Here is a 17,571-nt window from a genome sequence, read left to right on the forward strand (position 1 = left end):
TATCAACTCATTTAATTACGTCATATGTTTCTTTAAAAAATATCATTGGACTTTTGATATGGTTGTGTTGAATCTGTAAAATCCCTTTGGATAGTATGAACATTTTGACAATATTCTTCCAATCCATGAACAGGATGTCTTTCCATTTACTTATGTCTTCTTTATTCTCATTTCTCAGTGCTATATAGTGTTCAGAGTAGAAGTCTTTTACCTACTAAGTTTATTTCCTTTTTTAAAAAAAGATTTATTTACTTATTTTAGAGAAAGAGAGCGAGCACACATGAGTGGGGGGAGGGGCAGATGGAGAGAGTCTCAAGCACACTGCCTGCTGAGCACAGAACCCCACATGGGGCTCTGTCTCATGACCCAAGAGATCATGACCTGAGCCAAAACCAAGAGTCAGACGCTCAACTGGCTGAGCCACCCAGGCGCCCCTAGTTAAGTTTATTTCTAAGCATTTTATTCTTTTTGCTTAATTGCAAATAAGATTGTTTCCTTCATTTCTTTTCAGATAATTAAATGTTAACATATTGAAATGCAATTAATTTTTATGTAGACTTTGTATCCTACAACTTTATTGAATTTGTTTACTAGTTCTAACAGATTTTGTGGAGTGTTTAGTGTTTTCTATATATACGATCATGTTGTGTGCAAACAGAAATTATTTTCTCTCTTTCTTTCTGATTTGGATGCCCTTTCTTTTTCTCCCCTAATTAATCTGGTTGGTACTTCCAGGACTATGTTGAATAAAAGTGACAAGAATGGGCATCCTTGCCTTGTCCCTGATCTTAGAGTAAAAGCTTTAAGTTTTTCACTGTTAAGTATGATGTTGGCAGTGGGTTTTTCATAGATGAAATTATGTTTAAACAATTTCCTTCCATTCCTAGTTTGTTTAAACTTTTTATCATGAAGGGATGTTGAATTTTATGAAATGCTTTTTCTGCATATGTTGAGATGATCATGTGATTTTTATCTTCCATTCTATTAATATGATTTATCATATTTATTGATTTGGGTATGTTGAACCATCCTTGCATCCCAGGGATAAAATTCACTTGATTGTGGTTGTATGATCCAGTTCAAATGTGCATGAATTCAGTTTGCTAGTGTTTTTCTGAGAATTTTTGTGTCTATATGCATCAGGTGTATTGACCAGTAGTTTTCTTGTAATGTCATCTGGCTTTAGCATCAGGATAATACTGGCCTCATAAAATGAGTCTGGGAGTGTTCCTTCCTCTTTAACTTTTTTTTTTTTTTTTTTTTTGTGGAATAGTTTGAGGAAGACTGGTGTTAATTATTTTTTAAATATTTGGTAGAATTCACCATGAAGCCATCTGATCTTTGGCTTATGTTTGTTGGGAGGTTTTGGATTATTGACCCAATCTTAGGATAGCTTTTCAAAAATCAACTCAGTTTTATTGATTTTGTTTTTCTAGTTTTTATTTGTGCTCTGATCTTTGTTAATTTTTCCTTCTGTTCTCCTATTTCTAGTTAATTGAGGTATAAAGATAAGTTGTTTGAGATCTTTCTTTTTTCTTAAAGCAGGTATTTATGACTATAAATTGCATTCTTACTGCTTTTGCTATATCCCATACATTTTGGTATATTGTGTTTCCATTTTCATTTGTTTCAAGATATTTTTTTATTTTTTACTTGACCCATTGGTGGTTCAGGACTATCTTAATCTCCACATATTTGTGAATTTTCCAGTTTTCTTTCTGCTGTTGATTTCTAGTTTCATTATACTGTGAGGATACTGTATATGATTTCAGTCTTAAATTTATTAAGACTTGTTTTGTGACCTAACATGATCTATCTTAGAGAATGTTCCATGTGCACTTGAGAAGAGTGTGTTCTCTGCTGTTGTCACATCAAATGTTCTATATTTATATCTGTTAGGCCCATTTGGTCTATAGTGTTGTTCAAGTCTACTGTTTCCCTATCGATTTTGTCTGGTTTTTACATCCATTACTGAAACTGGGGTATTGGGGCGCCTGGATGGCTCAGTCAGTTAAGTGTCTGACTCTTGATTTCAGCTCGGGTTGTGACCTCAGAGTCATGAGATCGAGCCCCGTGTCGGGCTCTTAACTGGGCATGGATCCTGCTTGAGATTCTCTCTCTCCCTCTCCCTATGCCCCTTACCATCCCCCTTTTCTCCCTCTCTCAAAAAAAAGGAAAGTGGGATATTGATATTTCCTACTATTATTGTATTGCTGTCTATTTCTCCTTCAAGTTCTGTCAATATTTGCTTGTTTTCTATATTTAGGTGCTTTCATGTTGGGTGCATATATATTCATAACTATATATTTTCATGGTTGTCAGCAGGGCTTTATTACTTTCTGGAGGCTCTAGAAGAGAATCAGTGTCCTTGTCTTTTTCAGCTTCTAGAGGCCATCCACATGCCTTTACTCACAGCCTCTGTTCTCCATCTTTAAAGCCAACAATGGTAGCCAAGTTCTTCTCATCCTGCCATTTTGGTAGTCCTCCTTCCATCATCACCCTTTCTAAGACCACTGCCAGGAAAGGTTTTCCAAAGAAATTTTATGGATTCATGTGGGCCCACCTGGATAATCCAGGATAGACTGTCTATGTTAAGATAAGTCCTTAACTTTAGTCATACCTGTTAAGTCCCTTTTTGTGTATAAGGTAATATATTTACAAATTCTAGGGATTAAGGTGTGGGCATTTGATGGGGGGAAGGGGAGAGTACTATTTTGCCTACCAAAACACCCACTGTAATGGTTAATATTAAAACATCAGACAATACCGAATGTTGACAAGAATATGGAGCAAGTAGAGTTCTACATTGCTTGTGAGAATGCAAAATGGCACAACCATTTTGGAAAACAATTTGGCAGTTTCTCCAACAACTAAGCATACATTTACCACATGACTCAGTAATTCCACTTCTAGATATTTACCCAAGAGATATGAAAACATTTTTCTACAAAAATTGGTGTCTACAAATGTTCACCACTGCTTGCATAATAATATAAAATTGGGAACAACCCAAATGTCCATTAAGATGTCAATTGATACAAATGGTGGGGTATCCACACAATGGATACTACTCAGCATTAAAAAACCAAACTGCTGATATATATAGCAACATGAATAAATCTAAAAGCATCATGATAAAAGAAACATATGGTTTGATTCCATGTAAAAGAAATTCTTGAATACAAAAACAAAAAAACCCCACAAAAAACTATTATGATGGGAAGCTGACAAGTGGTTGCTTATGCCAGGCATAGGAGACACAGAGGCTGTAATCGGGATGGGAAGAATTTGGGGTAATGGTTATTTATACATGTGAACACACTTGTCAAGATTCATCAAACTGTATACTTAAAATGTCTTTGTTTTATTGTACATAAATTATTTCTCAATTTGGTTGTTTTAAAAGGTATAATAAACAAGGAAATGAGAAATTCATATTTAGATATAACATCATTAAATTATATAATTCCAAAGATAAAGAGAAGATTTCAGATGTCTTTAAATACTTCTATATGTATTAACTTAACATTCCCCTCTTATTCCAACTCCCTCCCAAATTGATTATAAATTTTTTGAATGAAGAAACCAATCCCATTCAGCATATGGAACTTGCCGTGATGGTTAAGAGCCTAAATTCTGGAGTCTGAACTGGGTGTAGAGTATCTGATCCACCATTTATTTACTCTCTGATCTTGGGCAAGCTAAACATTATATGTTTCAATTTTTTCATCCATTAAAATAAGAATAATAATAGTTTATATGTCTTAGAGTTATTGTAATGTTAAATAAGGTAGCATACATAAATTTATACCAGGGTGATTATGACATAAATGTTAGTAATTGTTATTAGGTAAATGAGGTGTTTGAAAACCATATGTTAATCATGTGACTCTGAAGAAATCACTTAAGCTGTGTCTTCTTAATTTAGAAAAATTGGGATAAATACCCCAAATATAAAAGATTGGGGTGAGTAGAAAATGAATTAATATTTGTGAAAGTCTTGTAGACTGTAAAGTTATGTGAAAAGCATTATGATTTCAACTTCACCCTTAGATTTGTTCAACTGCATTTTGGATATTGTACTAGCTGCAGTGAGGAGTTTAAAAGTATAGAGAAAAGTAATTGCTCCTTCTTGGTCTTTTAATTCAACACAAAGGAATACAAATATACATAAACCCCTCTATGGAAGAACCATTTAAATACAAATAACCCCAGTGATACATCAGCATTCCAAGGATGGTTCCTGGAGGGCTTTGAAGTGATTAACAGGAGGCACTGCTTTGGAAAGCCTGCTTGTTAATACTACAGTTTGCCTGTATAAGCAAAACTCTTTTTCTTGGAAGCTTTTTCTAAACTCCAGACTTAGTAAAATGCCTTCTCTGTTCTCCTATTGCATTTACTGTACATTATGGACATAATTTGTTTATACTTCTATCTTTTCCAATAAGAGTGATTAAAAAGGTATAAAATCATGGATTTCCAATTACATTTCTAATCATAGTGCTTGGCACATAGTCGTAACTAATAAATGGTAACTGGTGCTGTATCATATAATTACAACCTTCAAGGAGCACATAAAATAGTCACTAGGTATGTAAGCAAATAACTGTTGAACATATTAATCCATGTCATAATGGCACCATGAGACAGGTAGAATGTTGGCATATAGGAGGGAGTAATCTATTCATCCTGGTGGGTAGAGTTCAGGGTAGGGCTCACAAAGGATGAATAAAAATTTTCTTAACAGAGAGCATAATTGGGATATTCTAGGAAGAGACAATAGTACATAAAAAGACACAAAATCTTGAAACATTACGGTATCTTTAAGTAACTGCAAGTAGTTTGAGATGTTTAGAGAATTAGGTTTGAATAAGAGCAGTAAAAATAACTTTGGAAAAGCCATCAGGGAAAGATCATGGAAAGTCTGGTATAAGAGAATATGATATTTGGATATTTTCTGCAAGCATGGGGAGCCACAGAACTGTCTGAATATAGGAAAGTCATGTTGAAATTTATTACTTTTGGCAATATCAATTATTCTATACTTTACCACACAGCAACATAGAACAGAGATGTAAGAATTACATTTTTATTTTCCAAATAAATTGCTTTTAAATTTCTTGATATGCTTCAAGAATTTATAGAAAATCATTTCTTACCTTGTGACTGCCTTTGGGATATCATCAAATGGCCATTGTGGTCCAAAGAGTCCACATCCACTGGCTATTAATGCAGTCATCTTCTCACTTTTCAAATTAACTTGAGCTCACGATACACATCTTAAGGTAAAGGAGATTTCAGTTAAAAGGGCCCTTTAAAATACATCCTCTTCTTAAAGTAGTAACCTCTGTTTTCAACTAGTATGACATCAAACAACAACTATGACATCATTGGGTTGCTCCAAGTGTCAGGACAAGGAGGTAGGTGACCCACTAGGACAATAAATAATGAATCTCTGTGCTTTTCTTCTCCTTAGCTTCTCTTACAGCCTGAACCATACTTTGAGAAAATACTTGTGTGTCAACCTGGTGATTCTTAAAGACATGCAGTCAAATGAATACTCAATACAGCGTAAGTGGAAGATGTGCATATTTAGTCATACATGTATCCATACACATTCATTCACACACTAAGCCCCTGTGTTTGTGAATTTGTATATGCAAATATGCACATTCATGTTCAATTGGAAATTCTCTGCAAGAGAGCATAGCTATTGTTATGCTTTTGGAGAGATGCACATGGTATGGTGAGGGAGGTAGAGGTTCTAAATTTATTCATCCAGATTGGTTGTATTTATTAATTTAACCAAAATTTATGAGCAGGCATTGCTTTAGACTTGAGTATGCAAAAACTGAATAAACATAGTTCTTGACTTTAAGAATTCTGTCTAAATCTAGTAGGGATACACAGGAGGTGGATAAATGAAATTCACAGTAACACATTCCATGGTAAAGCTACAATGTATCTCTGTAGAAATCAAGATGACTATGGAATCCTTAGTCAGACATTTAATGCCTATCCCACATTAGGCATTCATCTAAGAATTAAGGCCATTAAAAGAATGAAATACAGACATACCTTAAAGGAGTTCAAAGTCTATGAATAGACAATCAAAGAACAAGTAATTGGGGTCTCAGTCATATTTCCCACACACCTATATCCCACATCAAGTTTTTCTTTTCTTAAGGGTCCTGTTATTTTAAACTGTCTTACCTATTAATTTTGTTCTTGTAAGAAGATGCCACACTATCCCTTTTCAATTTATTTCTTCAATTCATAATGTCTCACAATGATAGAAATTTCATTTGAGTTGGAGATATTAAGTGAATCCAATCTCTCATTCAGTAATGTTTGTTTGATACATATTACGTGTTCCAGGCACACAATTCAGAGCTAATGTAGTAGTCTGGACGGGTAAATTCAGGCAATGGCTATATTAGCAACCAAATGTTTCCTCTGAAGTCTTAGTAGCAGAATTAGAAAATTTTTAGAGCTGGAAAGCATATGAAAACTACTACCAAACACCTCTGCTGAAATGAGTTGAAAGCTAGTAGGTCACAAAGGAGTGCTCTCTTCTTCACCTCTCTAAGAAAGGCATTGATTGCCATAGCATAAGTGTGACATACCCTCCCGGTCATTAAGAACAGAACCAGAGCTGTCAGTTCATTCCAGATCAGTTCCTAGCAACAACCAGTTAGCAATAATAACAACTTTGAAGTTGGGTGTGAAAGGAATTTGTGCTCCTAGGGTTGAAATGGGTGACATAATCCCACAAGTAGGGGCTGAAATTAAATCACATGTTATTTGACTTTAAAACTTTGGAATTTTAATTTTTCTTTTCTTTTCTTTCATTTCCTTTCCCTTCTCTTCACACCCACTCTTCCTTCCATTTTTTTCTCCCTTCTTTCCTTCTTTTCTTTCTTTTCACGTGTAGATAGCACATGTGTCATAAAAGTCACTGCACATCAGAAACAGACTTGTATCCGATTTGGGGCATTTCCCACCAAATCCATCTCTCTTCAATGTAGTCTTTGCTATATCAAGGGAGAGAGTAGATATATATCAATAACCCTGAGAAATGGTTGCAATGAAGTCAAATACTTTCCTGAGTGTGTTAGGGACAAAACAGATTTAAAACTCATTGCATGTTAGCTCACCCTTCGACACCTTGTCCACGTTGCCCGATTTGTTTCTTTCAAAGAGGGAGAGGTGAAAAATAAGATGCTCCTATTCAAACTTGACAAGTTGTAAAATATTTTTCTCAAATCAATCTTCTTTCTGCGTCTCCCCCTCATTGGCATGTGAACTTCTTTTTCTTTCTACATGAGTCAGTTGAGGATGCCAACATTCTCTGAATAAAAGGTGTTAGTATGCCATGACAAAAACAAAACAAAGTAAAAACAAAGAAAATGCTGCTTGTCTACTTTTCTAAATTGTTCTCCTTGGGCGTGGTAATGTATATTTCTCTTTCAGTCACTTCCTTGATACTGAACCAGCCCCTTGATACCAAACCAGGCCCTTGGGCCTTGGGTGTGATATTTAGTATTATAATGAGGGAAAAGGTCAGTGAAAGTTCAGCACTGGGGTCTACCTTGGAGCAGACGGGTTTGGTCCGGTCTTCTCTAATCTCTGAGGTAAGCATGCAAGATATGCTACTCAAGTACATAGAGTTTTAGGTGGTGGTGGTGGTGGTGGTTTTCTTTGTGGAGGCAGCCAAAGAATACTTGGTTTTGTAGTCAAGGTTGAGGGGAACTGAGTCTAGTCCCTGCTCTGTCTTATCCTCACTGAACTCTATGAAATAATCTCCACCATAATCAAGTGGACAGGCTGATGGATATTCCTCCATCTGAACTAAGGAAACCTGAACAACTTAAATATTTTTAGCAAGATTGTTTTTTTTTTTACTTTATTAAAGTATCTTCATGGTTACCAGAATAACTTTTGCTTATAGATCTTGAGATTTGGAGCCAGGATTGATTCTAAGGTTATTCTGTTGCCTATACATTTGAGTTTATATCATTAAAATGGAACAAATATGAAAAACCTGAACTGGAAACTCAAATATCACCTAAGGAACACTTCTTCTACTTTTTTATTTTGCTGGTCAATTTACTCAGAGCAAAGAAAAAACTAAACAGGCCATAGGAAGTGCTCAATAAATGAGTTTTGAATGACTACATTATAGACAAGGAGAGAAATCAACAAATAAATGGACTCTTATTGGTGCATTTAATTTTTGCATGTAGGCCATTAGGGTGAAGACTATATAGAAATTGGGGCTTCTGCATTTTTTTCTCATAAATAATACTATTCCCTCATGGAGACAGTAGTCAAGAAGAGGAAGATTGGGTGATTGTCTTTTATTTACTTCTACCTTAGTATACATTTATTTTGTTTCTGCTTTATTGGGTTTCTTCTGGCTGAAAGATAATTTGTCTTATTGCATAAAAAACTCTATGTAGTCATATGGAGGAAAGGATGAGTATTTTATTTTTTAAAGATTTTATTTATTTGAGAGAGAGAGTGGAGGAGGAGGGGGAGGGGCAAAGGGAGAGGGAGATGCAGGCTCCCTGTTGAGCAGGAAGCCCACGGGGCTCCTTGTGGGGCTCCATTCAGGGCTGGATCCCAGGACCCTGACGTTTAACCGACTGAGACACCCAGGCACCCCAGGGGGATGAGTATTTATTGAGGGCATACTATGGGCTAGGTACCAACAGAAACAAAATTATAAGAGCAATAATTATATTTTATGGATGAGGAAATAGAGATAGTACAAGTGAGCAGAACCTAGATTATTTTTGTAAAATTTTCCTGTTTTATCTTTACCTTTTTATTATAAAGTAACACAGATATAGACAACCACACAAGTCAGATGCAAAACCTAGTGAATTATTATATGGCAAACACCCATGTATTCAGATCAAGATGTAGAACTTTTCCAGCCCCCCAGAAGCTCTTCCCAACATCAGCCCCTTTCTTGCCTCCAAAAGTCATCATTATCCTAACTGTGATAGCAATCACATCCTTGCTTGTGTATCCCTAGACACTATAGTTTGATTTTGCCCATTCTTAAAACTTGATATGTCTTTTAAGTCTCTATTAATTTACAGATTTCTATTCTATCACTTTCTTTTCCTTCCATTATACCTATTGAAGAATTTTACCTGTAGGTTTTCCACATTCCAGATTTGCTGAATGCATGCTTATAATGGAGTTTATTATCTTTATCCTGAAAATATATATTTTGTGCTAATTGGCAGCTAAATCCAGAGCTTGATCAGACTTGTGTTTGACTCCTTTGGCAACATAATAAATGGTGTTGTACTATTTCCTCAGGGAACACAGCACCTGGTTTTCACTTCTTCCTGATGTCAGTAACCACTGGTACTCGGTGCTACCAGTCTTTGCTCAATGTCTCTCTAGTCATTTTGGTTGTCTGAAACTTATTCTCAAGTATATTTCTTAGGAAATGCTCATGGGAACAATATTCCTTGAGGCTTTGCCTGTTGATAGCAGTTGTCTGTGCTTTTTACTTATAGTTCAGTATTACTGGATATAGAATCCCTGGCTCACATTTTCTTTCCTTCAATATCTTCAATATGTTGCTCTTATTTTCTTCTTGCATGAAGGGTTGTGAAAATGTGTTAATCTAATTTTCCTTCCTGTATAAGTCAAATTTTTTTTTTGCCTAAAAAGCCAAAGATTTTTTTCTTTTTTACAAAGTTCAGTAATTTTACTCAAATATGTTTATGTTGGATATTCTGTATGATAGCATCAGTTATATGGTGTGCTCTTTCAATATGTAGTTTCACATTCTTTTTAAAAAAATATCAGAACATTATCTTGAATTATAGTTTTTAAAATTTATTTTGTTCTCTTGTTTGCATTTTCATTTTCAGGGACTCATCTCTTCTTTGCCTATCTTCAGTATTTGTCATTTTTTCTCAAATTCTTTTTTATCTTTCTTTATCTTGTAATTTAATGTTTTCCTCTTTTGATTTTCTGTTATTAATACATTATTTCTCACATTTATTACTCATGTATTCTAGAATAGGATACATTTGTAAAGGATTTTAAACTTCTAATTCTCTTTTTGAGTTGTATCAGCTTATTTCTGACTTTTCTAATTTTGATTTGTGTTATTATTTCATGTTTTATGTCATTAATATAGTTGGGGTTTTTTGAAATAGTAAGTTGCAGTTTTGATCTCTTTCTTTTTCATGTCTTTCTAGTGTGATTGTTTGGGATTCCGCCTCGATACATTTATTTTAATTTATTTTCTTTGAAATTAGTTTTCCTGAATGTTTAGAAAGTAGTAGTGTTTCTAACTTCACAGACCTTGCTCTTCTGCAGTTAGCATCAGTGTTAAAAAATATTGCACTTTGCTTTCTGGGATTTCCTAGCTCTGTTTGCCTTCCCCACTTTTATCCGTATCTTCTTTCCTTTACCTCTCTTGTCTCTTTCTTGATAAATGCTTCCAGTCCCAGTAATTTCTCCTCATTGTGGAGCCCCGTGCCCTGATGGGTCAGGTTTGAGAGTTCCCAGACAGTAAACTGCTTCACCTTTTTTTTTTTTTTAAGATTTTTATTTATTTATTTGAGAGAAAGAGAGACAGAGAGAGCACAAGAAGGGAGAGAGGCAGAGAGAGAAGGAGAAGCAGACTCCCCACTGAGCAGGGAGCCAGACGACATGGGCCAGACGCTCAACCAACCAAGCCACCCAGGCTCCCCTGCTTCACCTTTATAGAGCTTACAGCAGGTGCTTTATACTCACATGTTGCTGGAGTAAACCATACCCATCTCAATGTCTGCCACTCTTCTCAAATTGACCTGTTGTACTTTTCAGATATTATATGTTGGGTGTTTTTTGATTCTCTTATTCTGAACATCATCAAATGGCTTGCTATTTCCCCCTGCTTTTTCCCCACACAGATGCCAATGACACACAAGTCTAGTGGCTATTGGTAGTTTGTCTACCTGCTTGTATGTTGAGGCTTGTGTTGTACCTAGTTTCCCAGTTTTGTTGGATTTTGGTTTTTGCTATCGAGATGCTGTCTTTTTAATGTAATTTGGAAGGAACCCCTCCCCCCAAATTATGCTGCCACTACCATCTTTCTAGAATTTATGACAGGTGCTCTTTTTTTTTTCTTAAAGATTTTATTCATTTATTTGAGAGAGAATGAGATAGAGAGAGCATGAGAGGGGGGAGGGTCAGCGGGAGAAGCAGACTCCCTGCCGAGCAGGGAGCCCGATGCGGGACTCGATCCCGGGACTCCAGGATCATGACCTGAGCCGAAGGCAGTCGCTCAACCAACTGAGCCACCCAGGCGCCCGACAGGTGCTCTTTTTATAGGTAAGGAATCTGAAGCCCAAGGAGGTAAATTTATTTGCCCAAGATCACGCAGCTAGCAGCAGAAGATAAATGTATATGTAAAGTCCCTTGATAATGCTGGGTACTGAGAAACTGCCTAATGCATGCTCTTTCCTTCCTTCTTCCCTGCCTCCCTCTCTTCTCCCCAACCTTCTTCCCTTCCTTCCTTTCTCCAATTCTCCCCCATTTCCTCCATAGCCTAGATTTAAACTCAGTTATTTCTGACCTCAAAGCCTCTGCAAGCTCATTTAATATGCTCTGCTTCTACCCCATAATGTGACGTCACTAGAGCTTTTAAACAAATTTAAACAAAATTAGCTTTACCAAAACCTACAGTCATCTTGCTCTAACAACATTTTCCTCTATGTTTTTATGCTCACATGATTTTCAAATGGAATCTATGGATGTTAGGTTCTTTGACACATGCCTCATTAAAATATGGTTTGTTAGAAGTAAAGTGGTGCCCTTATTTTAATGAATCCATTTATAGACATTTTATATAACCCTTTAAAAGCCTTCTTTCTTGTCTTCTACAACCACCCAGGAAACCACATAAGATAAGGAGTCAATGAAATCTGAATCTGAAAAACCTTGATTTCACTTTCAAATTTAAAATTCACAGTACTCAAAGAGATTTTAAAATTGGCCAAAGTTGAATGTTCTGCTTTTGAAAAATCTTCTAAAAGTACTATTTTGATTAGAAAACTATGCAGCTCTCAGACACAAGTCCATAAAATTCTAAGCTCTGTTGGTTAGGATGCTTGGCTATTGATGATACTTGACTCGGATTCATTAAAAAAAACTGAATGCACCAGGAAGGTTCCCAAGGAATTTATACCATATATTCTGTCATATAAAAAGTCCAATTTACAAATTCTCCATAATCCTCTATGTAAAGCTAATCAGTAATTAGATCGTGGAGAGCAGAGTTTTACTTAAGGTATGAAGTCACCATACAAGTCCTAAGGGACTTATAGCTTTATTTTAGGCCAGTGCTTTTATAAAATCCTGTTCCAGTTTTTGGCTCTATAATGGATTTCCCAGGTTGGTGATACACCACCCAGAAAACACCCTTTCCTTATTTTTCTTTCCTTGAACTTCCTGCTCTTACTGTGCAGGCTTAGTTCATACTGTTTGAATTTACTTATTGTGGTTTGCATAAAATTATCATTCACTCATCTACACATAGTAGATAATGGTTATTTGCCTATAAATCTAACAGGTACTGAGTTTTATTTACCCTCCTGCTCTGTGGGCACTCTCTGAACAAACGGGCAGTTGTTCTTGAAACATTTTCCATTTATATGAGATTTGGAACTGTTTCTCCTTGTTGCTTTGTGTGCTTTTTAGCAGCTTGAGGCTCCTTCTTTCATGGTGTTTACTCTGGAGCTGGTGTGAACAGAGGCTCTTGGAAATGGTAGAGTGTTAATATCCTAGAGTGTGTCCTACTACATGTAAAAGATTGCTTCTCAAGGCTGCTGGGAGCTGCAGCAGAGGTGGGTCTTTCACAACATGTACAGATACACTCACAGTCACGAACGGTCATGCACCTACGTTCAACCTCTCATGCTCTCTGATTTTGCATATGCAGAAACAGGCCAGGAAACCTGACCTCATGTTGATTGGAATGTTGCTTTGCATTCATTTTCAGACTATTTGGAGCCTCACGTATGTTTCTTGTTAACGCTCGTGTTTGATTGTTCTAAGTAGTTTCTTTTTAATTAAATAAAACTGTATCAAAAATTGTCACTTTGCTTTAAAGAAGCACAATTAGCTTGCTCTGGGGGAGCAACAGCACAGGAAAATGAAATATTTCTGCTCCTTTATATGTTCCAAAATGAGAGAGGCGTAAGATGTAGTAATACATTTGACGTTCAAGGGATTTTAAATAGCTTTTGAGCAAATCAAGCACAAAGTAGCATTACTTAAAACAAGCTCTGTTTTAAATGACTTTTTATGGAATGTGGTTTAAAATCATGTCTATTGCAAATATATCTTCAGAGTATTGGGCCGGAGACTGAAAGGTAAGTAAGCTGATAGTTCAATATAATAACTGTAAATTTGGAGGTGCATTGTTTCACCCCACAAGGGCATGATTTGGTAAAGCATCATACACAACATAACATACGTAGGCCTGGATGACTTCATAAATTTCCAAAAGTGCAGTTATTTGAATCTATTTCTATTTTTTTAAAAGATTTTATTTATTTAACAGAGAGAGACACAGCGAGAGAGGGAACACAAGCAGGGGGAGTGGGAGAGAGAGAAGCAGGCTTCTCATGGAGCAGAGAGCCCGACGTGGGGCTCGATCCCAGGACCCTGGGATCATGACCTGAGCCGAAGGCAGACGTTTAACGACTGAGCCACCCAGGCGCACATGAATCTATTTCTATTTAACTTAACTACAGTCTCTCCCCAAACTCAGCTTGGTAATGCTCTGGCCCCTCTAAGACAAAAGGGAAAAAATCGCTGTCATCTATCATCTATCTGTCTATCTATCTATCTATCTATCTATCTATCTATCTATCTATCATCTATCATCTATCTACTATCTATATATCTATCATCTATCAGCTATCAATCAATCTATCTATCATCTATCTAAATATCTGAATCCAAGTGGCTAAATCAAGTGTTTCAAGATCCAGATATCAGGTTCATGTTGCTTCTTAACTCCTAATTATCCTTCAGTTTACTTTTTCATCCTACATATTTTAAATAATGTTTTGTATATTAATCATATTTTCTATATTCTATATTTGACATCTTGGGCAACTTGGGGACCCAGAGAGGGACTGCCCCTCCCAAGGTTATCTAGTTCCATCAAGATAGCAAACATCTTGCCTGTGAGCACACCTATGATATGCAAACCAACCAAGCAGAGCCCATACCTCCAATCCTCTCCTTTTTCAAATTTCACATACCAAGCCAGTAGTCTCCTTACCCTAAATCACCCCAGGGGCAAGTACCAGACAACCAGGGACCACCTCTGTAGCCCAGAGTCCACAGAAATTTTTGACTATCCAATCCTAAACTTATGCAGTGTACTTACTCTGTCTCACTCATTCCTTCCCTTAAAACCCAAATAAAGGCTCTGGTCCATTATTTTCTCTTTCTCCTTCTGCCTCCTAACTGACCCAAGTGCTTCATCTTGTGGCCTGGCAAGCCATGGAATGCCCCTTTCTCTTGAGAACTGTAGATAATAAACTATCTTTTCAATAGCAGTTTTCTGATCTGTGGGCCTCGCCAGACCTGATCTAAACAAATTCTGGGGACATTTTCATACCCTTTGGCACCCATTCCCGTTGTAGACTCTTGGCCTGTCTCTAGCCCCCTTTTTCTTATTCTTTTTTTTTTTTTTTTTTTTATTTGACAGAGAGATAGAGAGCACAAGTAGGCAGAGAGGCAGGTGGAGGGAGAGGGAGAAGCAGGCTCCCCGCCAAGCCAGGAGCCCGATGTGGGGCTCGATCCCAGGACCCCGGGATCATGACCTGAGCCAAAGGCAGACGCCTAACCGACTGAGCCACCCAGGCGCCCCCCTTTTTCCTATTCTTAAAGAGCTTTCTGACTCTGGACCCTGGCTACTGCTCTTTGGTGTAGGCTACTACCCTTCTTCTCATGAGGTCCCCTCTTGTAAAACTCCTATCCTAGAGGAGTTCCTTGAACTAACAGGCAATTAGACATCAGCCTGCCCCTGGCTTTTGGGGTAAAGGTGCTCCATCCTGCCAGGCATAACCCAATCTCCACTTCTCCCTCAGGGGTGGAGTTGAGTTTAGTTGTGATGTGCTTCTCGGCTGCACCAGCCCTAGGCTCTGCTGTTGTCTCTAACCACAACTAGTTTTACTTACTGCACTAATCGCAACCTCAGATCCCATGAAGTCAAGAGCCTTCTGCCCAATTGTCCAGGCTTGTTTCCGCTATTTCTTATATATCTCCTCCACCATCCCCACCCAACCATCTTTTGACTACCTAGTCCAAGTTTTACATGTCCTTCAGTCTTCTATGACATCTCCAATATTACCCTCTTCTTTGCATTTGATTATATTTAGTTGAACATTTTATCATTTGTTGTCTTTTTCTATTTCATGTGCTTGAAATTTGGACAGAGGACTTGAGCATATGTGCTAATTCTATGACTTACAAGCTGTGTTAGGCTGCTTGGACATCCATAACAAAATACCACAGGCTGGGTGACTTAAACAACAGACATTTATTTTCTCACAGTTCTAGAGGCTAGAAATCCCAGATCAAGGTCAGGTAGGGTTGTTTCCTAGTGAGGACTCTTCCTGGCTTGTAAAGAACCACCTCTCACAGAACCTTCATATGGTCTCTTTTTTTTTTTTTTTTTAAGATTTTATTTATTTATTTGGGAGAGAGAGCATAAGAGGGGGGAGGGTCAGAGGGAGAAGTAGAATCCCTGTTGAGCAGGGAGCCGGATGTGGGACTCGATCCTGGGACTCCAGGATCATGACCTGAGCTGAAGGCAGTCCCTTAACCAACTGAGCCACCCAGGCGCCCCCGCCCCTCTATTTGTTTTAAAAATTTTATTTATTTATTTAAGAGAGAGAATGAGAGAGAGAGATCATATGGTCTTCCCATTCATGTGGAAAGAAAGAGAAAGACAAGGAGTTCTCTGGCATCTGTTCTTTTTTTTTAGTTTATTCATTTAAATTTTAAAACACTACTGTAGTTGAATATTAAAACAAAAACAATGGCAAGTAGTGAGCTATCATTATAGTCCTTCACTCACTCACTACTGCATATAAAATGCCAGCAGTGTTATTCACTGGCCCCATTAAGAGGTCTGACAGGAACACCACCCCTGGGATGTTGTTCATCATCCTCATAGTCTTCCCCATTGTAATGGTGACATCTTTCCTGATTTGGAGTAAAGTCCACGAGTTCTATCTGGTCCATTCCATCAGTCTCTTCTACTTCCTTCCTCTAAGGTAGGAGTTTTTCCAGCAAAGAGAGTTTATCAGGAGAGAGAAAGCCATTCTCAGGAAAGTTTAGCTTAAATTCGATGATTAGGCAACTCTTCTCATATGGTCTATGATAAATGGGCATGCCTTCGTTTAGCACACACACTTGATATCTCCTCTCCATGCTTGATAATTTGACCTGGATGAGAGGTGATGATGATGGTTTGGTTGTCAAGAGTAGACACTGGCATTTGAAAGCTGCACAGTGCTTCAACTAGCTGTATGTCCACACACGAGAAAAGGTCTTCTCCTTGCCCAGTAAAAACAGCATGGTCCTTCTGATCTAAAACAATGATAATATCTCCTGGTTCCTGTCCTGGTTCTTGGTCTCATTCACCATGGAATGTTATCTTCTGGCCATATGCCTTTGTCAATATGAATTCCTAGAATCTTCTCTCGAACTGTCTTCTTTCCATTGCAGCTTTTATATCTATCTTTGGGACCGATCCGTTCCCCATGGCCCTGGCACTCCATGCACACAGATTGAATTTGCTGAACCATTCCAGGTCCTATCTGATGAATTCTTGTTTGCATTCCAGTACCTCGGCAATTGGGACCACATTCGACTGCTCCTTTCTTACCACCTCGGCCTTCACATTTATCACATATCACATTCTTTTACAGAGTTAGTTTTCTTGTTGCACCATTATATAAATCTTCTAAGGTTACTAAGAGCTGATGCTTACTCCTCCTCCAAAAAACATATCAAAGATGTCCATGGGGGAGTCAAACCACCACAAGCTCCACCTTCTTTAATTGCCCATTTTCCTCCTTTGTCATACAACTCCCTTTTCTTTGCATCAGAGAGCACTTCATAAGCTTGAGAAATCTGTTTAAACTTCTCTCCTTCATTTTGATTCTTATCAGGGTGGTACTTCAAGGCCAGTTCCCTATAGGCCTTTTTCAATTCTTCCTGCGTGGCATTAGGTTTGACCCCCAAAACATCATATTAAGTGGTTTCTTTCACCATTTTCTACAGCCAGTGAGAGGGCTGAGGCCAGTGTGGGGGAGCAGGAAGGAGCATATTGCTGGGCACACCAAGCGTTCTGGAAAGTTCCTCTGGTACCTGTTCTTATAAGGAGACCAATTTCACCAGATCAGGGCCCCACCCTATGACCTCACTTAACCTAATCACTTTCCTAGAGACCTCATCTCCAAATACAGATATTCTCTGGGGCTTCAACATATGAATTCTAAGGGGACACAAACCAAGTTACTA

General features: G+C 37.6%; 1 pseudogene; it reads right to left on the reverse strand.

The window, feature by feature from the left end:
* Positions 1–16,034: 16,034 nt before the first annotated feature.
* LOC102730881 (dnaJ homolog subfamily A member 1 pseudogene) lies at positions 16,035–17,322 on the reverse strand (annotated as a pseudogene).
* Positions 17,323–17,571: the final 249 nt, after the last annotated feature.

Source organism: Leptonychotes weddellii, chromosome 6, assembly GCF_054177405.1.
Source record: "Leptonychotes weddellii isolate Sample4059 chromosome 6, ASM5417740v2, whole genome shotgun sequence".
NCBI lineage: Eukaryota > Metazoa > Chordata > Mammalia > Carnivora > Phocidae > Leptonychotes > Leptonychotes weddellii.